This window comes from Pinus tabuliformis, chromosome 1_1 (genome assembly GCF_031772625.1).
Source record: "Pinus tabuliformis cultivar Carrire ecotype Pingquan chromosome 1_1, CPIR1, whole genome shotgun sequence".
NCBI classification, from domain to species: Eukaryota; Viridiplantae; Streptophyta; class Pinopsida; order Pinales; family Pinaceae; genus Pinus; species Pinus tabuliformis.
The window spans coordinates 47,464,544-47,482,896 of NC_142297.1; positions in this window are offsets into that span (position 1 = coordinate 47,464,544).

Here is an 18,353-nt window from a genome sequence, read left to right on the forward strand (position 1 = left end):
GCACACCCTCCATTTACCATTGTTTTTAGCCACAATTACCAAAGGAGAAACCCATTGGCTATCTAAGATTGGGTAAATGAAGTTTACATTGAGTAGTTTTTGGAGCTCTTCTTTCACAATCTCTCTAAGATTTGGATTCATTCTTCTTTGAGGTTGTCTGATTGGTCTATTGTTTTCCTCAATATAGATATGATGGATACAAGTCTTAGGATCAATACCTTTCATGTTAGTATACTCCCATGCAAATGCAGTAGAATGTTTATGTAATATCTTGGTTAGCTCTTCTTGTTGTAGTTTCTCCATGTTTTTGTTTATGTTCAATGTTCTAACTGGAAAAATTTCAATTGTAGAGCTACCAAACTCTTCCATAGAATAGAGAGACATCTGCCTAGATGACAAGTATTCAACATTAGATTTTTCCTGAAATTATGCATGATCATATTCTAAAGATGTTTCAAAATTTTCTAATGTGTTCAAAATTTGACTATCTTCACTAATTTCTGATATAGTGAAGATAGGCTGGATAACATCTTCATCCTTGATCCATTCGTTGTCATCTATTTCTATGATTTCTTTTGCTGGAGGATACAAAGTAAATTTCTTTATTGAACTACCATCATAAATATACATGTCACCAGATCTACAACTAATAAAAGCATCAGTTGTGGCCAGCCAAGGTCTTCCTAAGATGAGTGGGTGTCATCTTAGGTTATTCTTGGAAGTTAAAATCATGAAATCAATAGGATATTCCCAAGAATATAAGGAGACTAAAATGTCTTCTAGCACACCATATGGTTTGATTACTAATCTATCTGCAAGTTGAAGTAAGGTAGGTGTGTAAAGAAGGTTAGGGAGTTTAAGCTGCTCCATAGTCTGTCTACTCATAATGTTTATTGTTCCCCCTAAGTCAATCAATGTGTTTGGAATTTCAATCCCATTTGTGTGTGTCTTGACAATTGGACTTCCTAGATCCACATATTTCTGCATGGAAATCTTTCCCATCATGATATCTGTTATCTTTCCTACAAGGTGAATTATTTTTGTTTCTCTTGGTTTTCTTCCTAGTCTTTTGATACTCAAATCCTTTATTTTCTTAGCTAGAATAGGAATTTCTCTGATGGCTTGTAACAAAGGGATTTTGATACAAACATTCTTCAATTCATCAGGAAGTCATAATTGGACAACAAGATCTATTTTTCTACTCCTCTATCAATTTGTAATCTCTCAGGAAAAGGAGGTGTAGAAGTAGATGCTGGTTTCTCAATTATGGGAGTTGTCTTTTTTGATTCTTTTTGTTTTCCTTTCTCAATGTTTTGGTTCTGGAGGGATGTCCCCTCAAAAAATTTATTAACTTTCAAAGAATCTTCCTCAGAAGCATCTTGTTCTTGAATATCTATAGAAGGCTTTTCCTTTTCTAATATCCTACCAGCTCTAAGATGAACATCAATAAGATCTAGAGGAGCAACCATATAAGTAGGAAATTGTTGTCCTTCTACCATGTAAACATTCTGATGGTTTTTATTATTGGGGTCTACCAATGGTTGGGCTAGTAGTTGATTTTGTTTTTTTTGAAATGGAAGTAAGATTTGAGGATTTTGACTTTTTTTGTGGAGGTTGTTGTGGAAATGGAAATGAAAGGTGAGGGCTTTGATTTGGAAGTTGTGGTTTCTGATTTTGCCGCTGATTTTGTGGGGGAGGATAGCTCTAATAAGATGGAGGATATTCATAATATTGAGCAAATCTCCCATAAGGATTTTGTACTAGTTGTGCCCATTGTTGAGATTGATACTGAGATTGAGTTTGAGGCCAAGGTTGCTTCCAAGAATTCCAGTTTGGTGGGGGCTGAAAGTTCATTGGACTGTTAAATCCTTGATTTTGTGGCCCCTGCCAAGGTATTCTTGCAACAAAAAAAAGATTTTCTACAGGATTTGGGACTATTTCCTCTTGAAATACATCCTTAATACCTTGGATTTAAGGACAACCCTTGGTCTCATGAATTTTTGAACAAATAATACAAGTTTCTACAATTTTTGCATCTAAAGGGCATTCCCTTAGAGCATGTTCCTTTCTACATTTTGGAAAAAAGATGGCTAAAGCATCAGCTTTTGTTTTCTACTTTTTTTGGATTTTGAGGGTGTCTTGATGCTCATTAAGGCTCCCTAATATATCAGTTTTAAACTCATCAAGCATATTTCCAATTTCGTCCCTACTTACAGATCCGGTTGCAAATTTGTTTGCTCTAACACGAGAAATATCTCTTGGTCCTTTCCTATCAAGCATATTGCCAATTTCTGCCCTAATTACAGATCTGGTTGCAAATTTGTTTGCTCTAACAAGAGAAAGATCTCTTGGTCCTTTCCTAGTTTTAGATTTCCCTCTTAAGAGATGGACACATAGTTCTGCTATGTCACTCAATGGAAGTTGAGAGATGTCTCCCTTCCCCATCATGTGAAGGATATCTATCCATTCATCTCTAATGGCCTTCAACAAAAGAGATTTCAGATCTTCGTCATCTAAACATTTCATTTTTCTCTTTTCAAATTGTAATTGAATCTTTCAAGCAAATCCTCTAAGTTTTCATCTTCCTTTTGCATAATTTTGAACACTTCATCCTTATGATTGGTAGGCATACAATAATCCAAGTATCTATCCAAAAATCCTTGTTTCATGTCATTTCAAGTTCTAATGGATTGACTGACTAACCCCATAAACCATTTCAAAGCAACCCCTTTTAGTGTTGAAGGGAAAAAATTGAGTTTTTGAGAGTTTTCTACATAGTCATAGGTTTTGCATAGGACATCAAACTCAAACAAAAATGTTTTAGGATCCTCACTTCTCAACCCATAAAAGATTGGGAGGACAGATGGTGAAATGTTTTTCATTGTTGTATGTGTTTCCTCATCTACTATAGGGAATCCAAATGAGTTATCCCCTTCCCTATTTCCTCTGCCTCTTCCATTATTACCTCTACCTCCTCCATTGTTTCCTCTACCTCTCCCTCTACCCCCTCTAAATAGTGAAAATTATCCATCTTGTTCTTCTTCTGCCATTATAGTTTCCTCAGAGGCTTTTGGTTCCTCTATTAATGGATGATGAGAGAGAGTTTCTACTTCTTCTTCTTCACTAGGTATTCCTACTTCCTCAACTACAATAGGCTCCTTTGTAGAGGTGAAAAAGGTTTTCTCTCCTAGGTCTGCTTTAGTAGATAAAGTGGGATAATCTTCTAACTGAGTTTTTTCTCCTTGAATTCCAGGAATCCTAAGGCTGGGAGTATGAGTCTGGGATGGAAGTGTGTCCCTTCTAACCCTTGTTGGAGTAGGTGGAGTTGTGAAAATCTAACTTTTGCACCTAGCTATAAATCTACCCCTAGAATCTCTTTCTCTATGCATGTCATTGTTTTATTTTGTTGCTTTTGAATTTTTTTTGTGAATGTAAGAAAAAATGATACCTAGTTACACTTCCCCAACAACAGCGCCAAAATGTTCTATCAATTTAGTGTCCTAAATTGCTACATAAATTATCAATCCGGGTATCATAAACTGATGAAGTGTACTACACCATATATGCTAGATGACCCTTTCTTACTTCACCCTTTTTAAGTTTATGTTTGTTTTGGGGTTTTGTTCTTTTGATTCCTAATATTCTGCAATGTAATCAAAATCTTAATCTACTGCTGCTAAGAACCTAGAGAAGTTAAGTGAGAGCTAAAAGTGCTTTTAGGCCAAATTTGGAAGTAAAGTTTGTAAACAAGAAAATGAAAATAGAGCTTCTCTTCTTGGTATTATGATTGTTCCAAAATATGAACTGAAATGACTTTAAAACTACTATCTACTCAATCACAAAACCAAATCTTAAATGAGAAAATGAGATTGCAGCTATCTATGATAAACCAAAAATGAAATACTGGAAATAAGATTACTTCTACTGCCTAATCTACTTACAAAATTAAAACTTAATGAACAATTGAAGATGGAACTGCAGCTAAACTAAGTGAAGAACTAAAAATGAAATTGCAATTATTCTATTATGAAAGCAAGGCTAAATGAAGTATTGTTTTCAATCTACTACATAACTTAGGGAGAACTACCTCGTTATGATAGTAATCTTGAGAGATTTAATTCTTCATCATTCTAAGAGTAAACATGAAAATTAAAGGAAAGTATCATTCATAAATAAAACATTTCACCACTTATTTTTAGGATTAACCTTCAACTAAAAGGGTTCTTGGAAATATCCATTTATATCATGAGTTACTAAACTGATAAGAAAATGGCATTTAACTGCTTCACTCAAAAACTAATTAACAACAATTGTAATGAAAGAATCATTCATAAATACAACATTTCACCATTTAGTTTGAGGATTAACCATCAACGAAAGGCTTTTGGAAACATTCATTTATATCATGAGTGACTACACTAATAAGAAAATGGCATTGAACAACGTAACTCAAAAACTAATGAACAACAATTGTAATGAAAGACTCATTCATAACTACAACATTTCACCATTTAGTTTGAGGATTAACCATCAACGAAAGGTTTTTGGAAATGTTCATTTATATCATGAGTGACTACACTAATAAGAGAAAGGCATTTAACAACTTAATTTAAAATCTAGAAACTAAGGAACAACAGATGAAATAAATCAAATTATGTTGCCAACATCAACTTAAAACTACAGTTAAGAGACTAGAGAGCAATGAAAACCAAAGGACTATTCTATGCTGGAGTACAACTACTCTGACTTAGTGAAAACAAATGACACAAGATGTAGTATACAGAGTTAGAAAACGATTGTGAACATGATGCAAAACACACAATGAAGTTACAAAAAAACTAAGAAAAAGACAAATAGAAATAAAAACATGTACCATTGACCACGCAAGGGCCCTCTGCAAGGTCTCAAATTATCAACATGTAATCAACACTTCACAAGCGCTTCAGGTATCCATTGAAAATAGAGTTTTTATATTAAAAATAGAGCACTAAGTTCTTCAAGCTACAAGCGGAAACCTGAACTATTACATAAGCAAAAACATGAACTTGTTCTGCATGCTACACACTGGTATTTATAGGGAAAAACTATAACTATTTTGAAGAGATAATTCAGCTATAGAAAAACATGTAGATAGGTAATGTCTCTGGAATTCTAGTCTTCGGTTGCCTTGAAACATAAATCTTCTAATAGTGGTTGTTGGATTCTGTTTATGCAGGTGGCAGATGAAGTCCTAAGCTTTAGGAGATTGCCTTGGATCCATCACTAAGAGTCATGTGAAAACATAGTTCTACTTGCCATAGGTTTCTTTGGTTGACTTCCCTTTGACCGGAGTCCTCCTCATCAATATGGCCAAATGGATAGGATACCATCCATGCTATGACATTTTCCAAGCTACCCATGTGCTCTGTTTCCTCTCTTGACACCTGTAACCTACAAAAGCGTGGATATGGCTGTGGAACAACCGGTTAGCTAAGGAATGTGGCTGCATTTTGTAGCTGAAAAACAAAAACCTATTCAAATAATGAACATAACAATATAACTTGTAAATCACTTAAATATACTCCTTGAAGCAATGTGCAATGGATTTTGATGATTAAGGATGCATTTTTCATGGAAAAGCAAAGGAAGAAGGATGAGAAAGTTTCTTAAGAGAGAGGCAGTTTTGGAACTCAACAAGTGTATCAAACCACTCATATTGATCCCAGATTAGTTTCATTGATCCCAAATCAATGAAGGCCATCCTAATAGAGGGAGTGTGGTAGATAAAATGATGCGTCCATCGTTAGTACTACTGTAGTCCCTAACCCCATTTCCATACTCATTGATTAGATGATAGGTACTTCCCATGAGTCCCAGACTACATGGGTAGGATGCCTTGACAAGAGAACTAATCATCCTGTCCATAGGAGAACAAATCATCCTGCCCCACAGTTGCCATGGGAGAACTAATCATCCCAGCCCATCGGAGAACTAATCATCCAGTTTCATAGTTTCCATGTGAGAACTAATCATCCCGGCCCACAGGAGAACTAATCATCCTATTTCACAGTTGCGATGGGATAACTAAATATCCCGTCCCAAAGGAGAATTGATCATCCTATTCCATAGTTGCCACATGGGAACTAATCATCCCAGCCCATAGGAGAATTAATCATCCTATTCCATAGTCGCCACAAGGCATCAGAGGGGAAGGTTGAACATGTCATCCTATACATAGCATACCACCAGGGGAGGGTGAGTCGCCATGTGGTCGTATGTTGATCCAGTAAGTACCCCAATCCCCCTAGAGCTCCCAGAGCTCAATCCATGAAAAATGCAGGACCCTTATAAGAAGGTCTCTCAATGACTCCAAATCATTTGGGAAATTCATAGATTTGACCTTTCCCTGGGGCTTTGACAAAAAGTCTACGACCTGTACATTAGTCTCAATGTGATGGAAGCTCCTCGCTCATTGACTTACCATATCCAAAATAAGGCACTATCTAATGTCTATCTGCTGGAGCAATCATCGAATACGAGATTCCTCAATAATCGAATCCCCTCGCTCGTTGTCACAGAGAATCACAATGATATTCATCATATGTACAAACAACTCACTTAATATCTTCTCCAACCATGAAGCTTTAGACGAGATCATACTCGTAGCTATTTATTCGATCTAAGTGGTTCTTATAGCAACCAACTTCTACTTCTTGATCATTCATGATATCGGAGCAGAATCCAAAGAGAACCAGCACTGAGAAGTGCTCTAGTGATCCTCCATAATGCCTGTCTAGTCAACATTCGAATAATCATGTAGTTTCATATTCTGGAAGTGTATCTCAATCCATGAGAGATTGTGCCTCGAAGACATCTTAGAAGATTCTTGTCACCAATCCAGTGAGGTTCAACCAAATATGAGCTCACCATGTTAACTACAAAACATATGTCCAGACAGAAGTTCACCAAGAACATCAACGCGAATGAGTTTATGAAACCTAGAGGCATTTCCAAAATATTGTCTAACATCACTACCATATAACTTTTGAAAGTTAATATCCTCGATGTAGTCACAGGCTTGCAATTTATCATTCCATATCCCGAATCCAACTCACTCTTACTTCTATAAATGAGAGGGTTTGCACCTTTCAGAAATAGGTTATCCTCATAAGATGTCGGTATGAGAGGTCTATCATCCAAAACCTTCAGGTAATGGTTTGGATCAGTTTCACTCCTAGTGAATCTCAGCTTCATTAGACAGATATCAATCCTCTCATACTATGCTCGGGGTGTTTTGCTTCAAGTCATAGAGGGATTTCTTCCACCTATATACATGAGATTCTCGATCATGAATCTCAAACTCCTCGGGTTGTTCCAAACCTGTGGACCTACTGCATGAGGGGAATGATCCAATTATAAGATTTTCCTTCGGTACATCTCAGACATGTACCTTCATGCTCTACTTGAATTCAGACATCCCTATCATCATCTCACTCACATTGGGTAGGGCCCCATAGGTAGACCTCCGATGTTATAGATGAAATATGTGTTAAGTTATGGTATGTTATATTCTTATAACAATTTACTTATCTTTCTTATTATTATCCACATATTAGCAATCACATGTACATAAAGGAAAGAGTAGATAGAACATTAAATGATTCACAGAAAACAAGCCAAGACAAGAGACACAAGATGTGGTGGCTAGCCAGGGAGAAACCCCAATGTGGGGAAACCCTTTGATCAAATCTTCCTTTATCTTCAATAATCCAGCAGAGAGAAATAGTACATAAATCTAATTTACATCAGTAGCAACAAACCCTAGATTAGCCAAACTAGGGCAGACAATATCTTACAAATTGACCATCAGATCAGATTGATTCCACCACCAAAAAGTGCAGCCTTTTGAGGAGATACAAATGGACCTACAGTGTAGGTCTGAGGAGGGAGTCTTCTGGTCAATGTTAGTCAAAATTTGGTTCTATAGTTGCAGCCCAAAAATTGCATCGCCCCTTCCACATCTATGAGAGAGAGTCTATTTTTTGCCCAAGAGAGAGAGAGAGATGTGATGAGATGAGTGAGTCCAATGAGGAAAAGACCTCCTATAATTATAAACAACTGTTTATGTTTGAATAGATGCAATTGTTGGGCTTCTGAGCCTACATGAGTTGTAGGTCGGTTTTTTATTATTCCATAATAAAATAAATTCATATCTCCATAATACTTATCAGAATCGGATTATCTTTAGATCAATCCTACACCTCTCAAGGAGAGGAATCTAATAAAAATATTATCAGACATGAATAATATGACCCACATGGACTTTGGCCCTAGTTTCCAATTTTAACACTCCCTCTCAACTAGGAATAATTCCATCTGCAATCTATCTGTCGGTCGCTACTATTCGTCCATCAATTTCACTGCCCTGTACAACTTAACCCCTGCTCTGCTCTGCTCTATCTTGCTTGCTCTGCTCTATTCTACCTACTTTGCTTTGTTCTATTCTGCCCTATTCTAATCTACTGTTCTCTGCTCTATTCTGATTTGCTTTGCATTGTCTAAATTATGAAGAGGAAGAAATGATCGACCAACTAGTACAAATCGTACCATTGGCCCTAGACTAGCCTCATCCTCCACTAACTCAAAGTCAGTCTCAAAGTGTGTACCAGTAGTCCCAGACCAGTCTCAACCGACCCGAAGTCAGCATCATAGTATGTACCACTCCTACCATTGGTCCCAGACCAGTCCTTCACTAACCCAAAGTCAGTCTCAGAGTATGTACCACTGGTCCCTGACTAGTCTCAACCGACTCGAAGTCAACGTTATAGTGTGTACAACTCCTACCATTGGTCCCAGACCAGTATCATTGATCCCAGATCAATGAAGGTCATCCTAGCATAGGGAGTATGGTAGATACAATGATGTGTCCATCAGTACTATTATGGTCCCTATCCTCATTTCCCTACTTATTGATCAGATGAGAGGTACTTCCCACGAGTCCTAGACTACATGGGTAGGATGCCTTGACAGGATAAATTAATCAATCCTGTCCTCACAAGAGAACTAATCATCTTGCTACATAAACGACATGGAGAATGCATCATCGAGGCCTCACAGGAGAACTAATCATCCTGCTACATAGTTTTTATGGAGAACACATCATCCAGACCTCACAGGGGACCCAATCATCCTACTACATAGTCACCACGGGGTGTACATGTATACCCCCAGGGGATGGTTTATGTTGGATCCCTATAATACTAGTGAATTACCCCATTACTATTGTAGTTGTACCCCTTATTAATATTGTTGTGCCCCTATTGTCCCCATATTGTTATTACTGTGCCCCATAGAATCCCTATGGTCATATATTGCTCTAAGAAGTACCCCAAACCCCTCAAAAGCTCCTAGATCTCAATGCATCATACATGTCCCCCATCAGAGGGTCTTTGAACAACACCAAGTTGTTCTAGGAAAGTCAGGAATTTGACTTTCCCTAGGGGCTTTGTTAGAATGTCAGCGACCTGTTCATATGTACCGATAGCTTCGTGCTGCACCATATATTGAATATAGTGATACTTGATATCGATATTCTTGGAGCGATTATGAAATATGAGATTCTCTAACAAATGAATCCCACTTTGGTTGTCACATAGGATCACGGTGGTATCCAATGTAAATCCAAATAGCTCACTGAAGAGCTTTTGCAACCAGACTCCCTCACAAGAGGCCATGCTAGTAGCAATATACGCTGCTTCGGTAGTGCTCAAAGCCACTGACTTCTGCTTCCTACTCATCTAGGATATCAAAGCAAATCCTAAGGAGAAACGACACCCAAAGTGATCTTATGGTCCTCCACATTGCCTACCCAATCAACATCATTGTATCCAAGTAGTCTCACATATTCGGAAGTGTATCTTAACCCTTATGTAATTGTGCCATGAAGATATCTTAACAGATTCTTGGCACCAATCCAATGTATGTTCACTCAACGTGTTGATTGCAAAGCATATATTTGGACAGGAGTTCACTAAGAACATTAATGCTCCGATGAGTTGATGAGTTGATGATACTCGGTGTAATTTTGCAAAATAGGTCCAGTAGCAGTACCGCTTAACTTTTTGAAGTCAGGCTCCATTAGGGTAGTTACAGGCTTTCAGTCCACCATACCGAATCTTTCTAGAATCCTCGCCACATATTTTCCTTGAGATAGGAAAATTTCCCCTGGCTTTTTCCAAACTTCGAGTCCTAGGAAATAGTGCCAGTCCTAGGTCCTTCATTTCAAATTCAAAAGCTAAATCCCTCTTACATTTGTGAATAAGAGGGTATGCACTTGTTAGAAAGAGGTCATCCACATACAGCACTAGTATGAGAGGCTTGTCATCTTCAACATTAAAGTAAAGGTTAGGATCGACTTCACTCCTAGTGAATCCCAACTTCATCAAGTAGCTATCAATCCTCTCATACCATGCTCGAGATGCTTGCTTCAACCCATAGAGAGCCTTCTTCAACCTGCATACACGATATTTTCGATCATAAATCTCAAATACTTCGAGTTGCTCCACGTAGACCTCTTCTTTGATCGAACCATGAAAGAACTCGATCTTGACATCCATCTGATGTAGTTTCCATCCTTGTGAAGCCCCCAGGGCTATGATTGAGCGGATAGTCGAATATCTCACAACAAGTGAAAATAGCTCATCATAGTCTATACCTTCTGATAGGACCCCATATTGTCTATTTTTGACCTTATATTTTGTCATAATATTACCCTCTTCAACCCATAGTTGAAAGCCTTTTCTAGTGTTTTGACTTAATCATTCCAAATGTATACAATAACTCTTCTCATTTCTATATGTTTAATTATTCAATACATAATCATGCTATCTTTATAATTGATCCTTAAAGTTGACTAAGTTGCTGACAATTGTTGAAACTGCCTAAAGCTGGCAGGACCATATTTTCCAGTTGCTGAAACAATGGAAACGACACGAACCTCGAAGCTGAAAAAGCAAGGACAACATGCGAACCTCGAGGAGATAGTTGAGATTTGCGTATCAGATCTGCAACAGCAAAGGAATCCAATCGATTATTGAATAAACAGTTACATTGGTCGTAACGTTCATGATCCACATTACTGTAACAACATTCTGTTAACGGGAACTGATTTCCCTATTTTTGTAAAAAGGGTTGAACTAGAATGTATAATGAAAATATTTTGTAATAGATGTCTCCTCTATAAAGAGGAGACATCTACATTAGAGGGGGGGATAGAGAGGATGAACAAGCTGTAACACAGGAATTGTAGTGGAAGGACGAGATTGAATCTTTCTTGTAATATGGTATATTGACAGATGAATAAAGTTTTGTTTTGAGTATTTCATCTTAGTTTCCGTGTCCTGGGGAATCTTGTGAGAAGGACAGGGCCCACCTTCATCACAAGATCCACCCATCTTCTTTCTGTTGTGTGTTGTGTGTGATTTATGTTCATACCTTATTCATGAGTATTGCTTTTGATGATATTTTACTTTTGCTAAGACTTTGCTTTTCTTTTAATCGATCGATGTTGTATATGAGTGCCTCACCGGTGACTAGGATATACAGAGTGTATTGGCGAACTGGATAATAGAGGCAGGTGCTAAATGTTCCTACACTGGGGATAGGGTCCTGATCCTTTGTTACATGACAACCATCGCTTCCTTTTGCAGATTTATTCTCTTTAATTAATTATCTGTTCTTATTCCATTCCTGCAATAGACTATAACTGCTGTAACACAGAGTAAGGGTTTAACAGACTATGAATTGTTTATACTACAACTTTTAATGCTATTAAAATCAAGTACACACAGTATGTAGTCACCTTTGAAATAATCGGACTTTCCCGGCTTGAAAATTTATGTGGCACTCGACTGTTTAATTAATAAACAATTGAAGTGACCAACATTTTGGCGTCGTTGTCGGGAAAGGCGACTGAAGATTTTAAAATTATTGACGATTTTCTTTTAGAGATACAGGATGCATGAAAGGATGTAAGAAGGCTAACCTTACAGGCGGCAAGGGCAAAGGCAGAGGAGGAAGAAAAACTTTCATTGACGACATTATTTCAAAAGCTGAAACGTCTCAGAAGGTAAGCTTTCGGAGGCCACAGACTCAACACTCTCTCTAGACGGACTACGAAATGGAGGAAGTATTGGGACCAGAAAGGGCCGAAGAAACAGTCGAGGAGTCAGTGGAAGATATTGAGGAACCAATAGAAGACATTGAAGTCGAGGAACCAATGCAGGACATTGGAAGCCCTAAAGAAAACGCTGAAGACCGAGCAAGTGAGACAGGGGAACAACCAATGGACGGAAAGAACGAAGGACTCTTTGGTGGGGGACGAAGAGAAGGAAGAGGGGAAAATTCCTTCTCCACCTTGGAATTCCCTATTGAAGATCTTCCTAGAGGAGCAACTCCTATGAAGAACATTCCACTTTCAGCCCTGCCTAATTTCCATGGTTTATCATCTGAAGACCCTGATGAATTTCTGTTCGAGTTTGATATATTGTGTAGGAGTTATGATTATGTTACTAATCCTAAAAAATTGAAGTTACTTCCAACAACATTAAAAGGAAATGCATTGAGGTGGTTCATGAGCCTAGGAAGACATGTGATCACAACATGGGATCAAATGAAAGAAAAGTTCTTTGCCAAATACCAAGATTATTTCCGAACAAGAGAAAGGAAGGAGGAATTATTTAAGATGGTTCAGAAGGAGGACGAAAATCTGGAGGACTTCGTGGAAAGACTACGGTATAATTTGCAGCAATCTGATCATCTGGATATGAGTAAGGATATTCTTAAGTCAATACTGCTAAAAGGGGTACGAGATGATTGTTTAGATATGTTGAATATGCTTGGAAAAGGGGATATATCTAAGGAATCATATGATGAGATTGTCAACCTCTGTAAGAGATGTTCAAGAGGAGCAACAAGTAGACCAAAAAGCAAGGATAGTACATACTCAAGAGTCCAGAAATCGGCAATTGGAGGAGCAACACGAGCCGAAATAGGTAACTTACTTGAAGAATTTAAAACTGTAATATTAAGCTCTTTTGCTTCACAAATTGATACCTTGCAGGTTAAAAAGAAGCATACAGAAGCAGAAGCTGCTCTGGCTATTTTCTACCTTAAATGCAGAGAAAAACACCCGCTAAGGGAATGCCCACTGGACAAGGTACCAATTTGCACTATTTTTGAAAAGGACCATGAGACTCAACAATGCCCTTTTTTGCCAGGAATAAAAGCAGCGCTGCAGCCAACTGAAGAGGAAGCTGAAGCAGTGTACCTACTGACACAAAGGAGGCAATGGCAACCACGAGGAAAAGGTACGAATTCTAACACGCCATTTAATCGTTGGAATAATCATCCTCCTTTTCAAGCAAATTACCCACCCTTGAATCAAATGCAATACCCACCCTTTAATCAAATGAATTTCCCACCCATGCAGCAACCAAATCCTCCTTTTGTTGATCCTACGATATGGAATCCCTAGCCTCTATAGAAATCCTATTTTAATCAATGGAACCAAAATTGGACAGCTCAAGAGATCCCATTTCCAAACCAATTTCCCTAGTATCAGAAATCTCTCTCCTTACCATCAAATGCTCCACCGAATAATTAGACAATGAGACCCCAGCTGCCTGTACAACCTAACCCCAACCCAAATAACAATAAATCTCTACAGGTAATTGATATTCAAAACCAACCTGTTTCTCCTATGCAATGTAATGATATTCATTTACGCTCTGGGAGAATAGTTGAACCCATTATTGATGACATTACTTCTTCTGACTCTGATAAAGAAGAAACTGGAAAAGAAAAGTCATCTAATAACAATGCTGAAACAGTTGAATCATCCTCTAATAAGATTGTTGAAGCAGTAGAGCCACCATTCCCTGAACGTCTGGTTCTTACCAAAACACTTGAGCCACCTGCTTTTAATCTTTTAGGAGAAATGCAGAATTTGTATGTTAAAATTCCACTCTTACAAGCACTGAGAGATGTACCAATTTATGCTAGAACTGTTAGAGATATTTGTATTAAGAAACCTGGAAGAAAAGCTAAATATCCCCTCACAGTTCATGTGATGGGTGATCTAGCTGCTCTAATGTCAGAAGAAAACCCCCCTGTGAAATATGGTGGCCCTGGTCATCCTACGGTCATAGTGCAGGTTGGAAAAACGTTTGTTTCTAGAGTTCTAGTAGATCTGGGTGTTGCAATAAACATCATGACACTTGAAACCGCACAGTTACTACAATTAAAGAATGCAATTAGGGAAACCCCAACCATTCTAGAGCTAGCTGACCACTCCACAATCAAACCTAAAGGAGTCATTGAAGACCTGATAATTTCAGTCGAATGTTGGAACTACCCAGCTGATTTTGTTGTATTACAGAACAAAAGAAAGTTGGGGGATCCTCCATTGATTTTAGGGAGACCTTGGCTGGCTAAAGCAGATGCCTTCATCAGCTGTAGATCAGGTTCAATGACAATTTCTAATGGATGTGAAACCAAGCAACTTACTCTTTACCCTCATGCTACACCTATGATTAATAATGATAACTCTGTATGGTTAGATTATGAGGATGATGAGACCCAACCCATCTTGACTGTCGGACAAGCTTTAACTTTTAAAGATTCAAGCGAAGATGAATTAATTAGCAACTTTATTTCTTAACCTTCTTCAGTTAACTCTGAAATACATGATCACTTAACTACAATCTTGGAATCTGAATCTCAGCAAAACCTTAGAACTGAAAAATTATCTCAGACATCAGCTGGTATCTCCTCCAAAGGTATAACAGTAGAAATTGAGCCTGGCAAAACATTAAATATAAACCCTAACCTAACAGATGCTGAAACACAACAATTAATGAAGCTACTCCATGAGAATAAAGAAGCATTCACATGGGATTACACAGATATGAAGGGAATCTCTCCTGAATTATGTACTCATCGTATTTATATTAAAGAAGGATCTCACCCAGTTTGTCAACCCAAACGAAGAATGAATCCCAATTTAAGGGAAATTGTGAAGGAAGAACTTCAAAAATTGCTGAATGCAGGATTTATATATCCTATATCTGATAGTGAATGGGTTTCTCCATTAGTAATTGTACCTAAGAAAAATGGGAAATGGAGAGTGTGTGTAGTTTATAGAGCTCTAAATAAGGCCACTCAGAAAGACCATTTCCCCTTACCATTTATTGATTAGGTACTAGACAATTTAGCAGGTAAGAGATTCTTTTCCTTTTTGGATGGATTTAGTGGATATAATCAGATCAAGATTGCACCCCAAGATCAGGACAAGACCACTTTTACTAGTCCATGGGGGACTTTTGCCTATAGAGTTCTTCCATTTGGACTATGTAATGCCCCAACAAAATTTTAAAGAGCATTGATAGGGATTCTTTCTGATATGCTTAATGATTCGTTAGAGATATTTATGGATGACTTTACTCCTTATGGTGTGACTTTTGAAGATGCATTATAGAACCTTGAAAAGTACTTAAACAATGTATAGAAGCACATCTTGCCTTAAGCACTGAAAAATGCCATATGATGATGAATCAAGGTATTGTATTGGGACACTTCATCTCATTCCTAGGAATTCAAGTTGATCCGGCTAAAGTACAAGTAATTCAAACTCTTCCTATCCCTAAAACACAAACTGATGTAAGAAGTTTTTTAGGACATGTTGGATATTATAGAAGATTTATCAAGGATTTTTCTAAAATAGCTTCTCCTTTGTTTGTGTTACTTATGAAAAATGTTTAATTTAAGTGGACTGATGGTTGTCAAAAAGCATTTAATGAACTTAAACATCAATTTTCTACAGCTCCAATTTTAAGAGGACCTGACTGGGCACTCCCCTTTCATATATCCTCTGATGCTTCAGATACTGCAATTGGAGCTGTCTTGGGTCAAGAAGAAAACAATCTTCCCTATGCTATCTATTTTATTAGTAAAAATATGACCCCTGCTAAACTTAATTATACAGTTACCGAGAAAGAAGTCTTAGCAGTCATTTATGCTATTAATAAGTTTCGACATTATATTACCGGTTACACTACTTTTGTTCATACTGATCACTCGGACATTAAATCTTTAATGAATAAATCAGTTTCAAATGCTCGAGTTACCAGATGGTTATTACTATTACAAGAATTTGATATCACAATTGTAGATCGACCAGGTAAAGAAAATGTAGTTGTTGATTTCCTTTCTCGGTTAAAAACTGACGAAAATATTCCAGTAGATGATTCTTTTCCTCACGAATATTTATTTGCAGTATCTGCTTACTCACCTTTGTATGCAGACATTGCCAATTACTTAGTTGCAGGGAAACTACCATCACACCTATCGCACAGAGAGAAAAGAAAGATCATTAAGCAAAGTGCTAGGTACAGCTGGATAAGCGGGTGTCTTTTTCACACAGGACTCGATCAGGAAATTCGGAGATGCATCAGAGAAGATGAAGTTTATGATATATTGAAGGCTTGTCACGATGGCCCTTGTGGAGGGAATTTTGTGGATAAAAGAGCAACACACAAAGTTCTTAGAATGGGTTATTATTGGCCCTCACTTTTCAAGGACACAAAGAAATATGTTAGGGCCTGTGACAGCTGTCAGAGAATGGGCCAGCCTAATCATAGGGACGAAATGCCATTCAACCCCCAGGTAATACTTGAACCTTTTGAAAGATGGGCTCTAGATTTTATAGGTCCCATCAATCCTCCATCCAATCAAAGAGTTTATATACTGGTTTGCACAGATTATATGACTAAATGGGTAGAAGCTAAGGCACTCCTCAGAGCTAATGAAGAATTAGTGTTAAACTTTTTATTTGAAGAAATCTTTGTTAGGTTTGGTTTGCCTATAGAGCTAGTCATAGATGGAGGACCTCCTTTTAACTCTCATGGATTCAAAGATACACTCCAGAAATATCATATTAAGCATAAAATGACTACACCTTATCACCCCCAGGCAAATGGGCAGGTGGAAAGTATGAATAAAGTCATAGAAGCCATTTTAACAAAAACAGTAAAGGAAAATAGAAGGCACTGGTTTCAAAGGTTGTCTGAAGCATTATGGGCTTACAGAACTACTTGGAGGAACACTACAGGTTTTTCACCTTATGAATTAGTTTATGGTAAAAATGTTGTTTTTCTTGTGGAATTTGAAATCAAAACCTTAAGGACTGCTTTAGTTGTTAACCTTGACTTGACTGATGCACAGACAGCTAGATTGCAGCAGCTTCAGGAATTGGATAAAAAGAGGTTGGATTCCATCCATCAAACAACCATGATACAACAAAAAAGAACTAGGTGGCATGACAAAACTATTAAGCATAAGCAGTTCCAAAAAGGTAATTGGGCTCTACTGTGTGACTCCCATTTTGAAAATTTTCAAGGTAAATTAAGAACAATGTGGCTAGGACCTTATGAAGTAGATACTGTTTTTCCAAATGGAACAGTCAGACTCCTAACAATTGATGATTCTAGAACACCATTATTAGTGAATGGGTATCGACTCCGTTTGTATCAACAACCTATTTCTAAAGAAGATTTCAAATCTACTTGCATGACAGACATACACTATGTCTTTTTGGGGGGACCTACTATCCCTCAATGCACTTAATTTTCTATTTATGTATTTATTTTTTTTATTTTTTTTTAGATTAGATTTCTTAACTAATAATCCTTGTCAAGGGTTGCCATGTTACAATTAATTATTTTGCATATCTTAACTTCGGAGGGTGGCTGAGAAGAAAAATTCCAATATAGGAAGAACTAATTTGCGGCTTGGGAAGCATTTCCATGTCACTTCAGATCATAATTCATTCTCTCTTACATTTTTCTCCACCATTTCCCGTTGTTGAAACACCATTTCCTGTTGCTGAAACACTATTTCCCATTGCTGAAACACCAAATCCTAGTGCTTAAACACCAATCTTTTCCATTTTTCCTAAAAAGCACCAATTTCCACATTTTTGTTCCCGAGAATGAACTATTACTCCGATAGAAACATATCATTCTTCATTAAAGGAATCAACCATTCATCCTGATAATTATGTTCCTTCACTACTACTTCCAGTGAATAATGAAAACCTTGTGTATAAAAACCCTCATACTTTACAGACCCTTTTTATAATTATCATCGACCTATTAAGGATGAGATAATACTTTTTGGCACAACAACCAAAGGTAAATATAAAGGTATGTGTGTTTAAGTGTGAATATTAAATTGTAGTTAATGAGGAGATATTGATACGACTGCCGAAATCGTCGTACCACCAACCATATCATTCAGCCGCAGTTGGGGGGGATTAC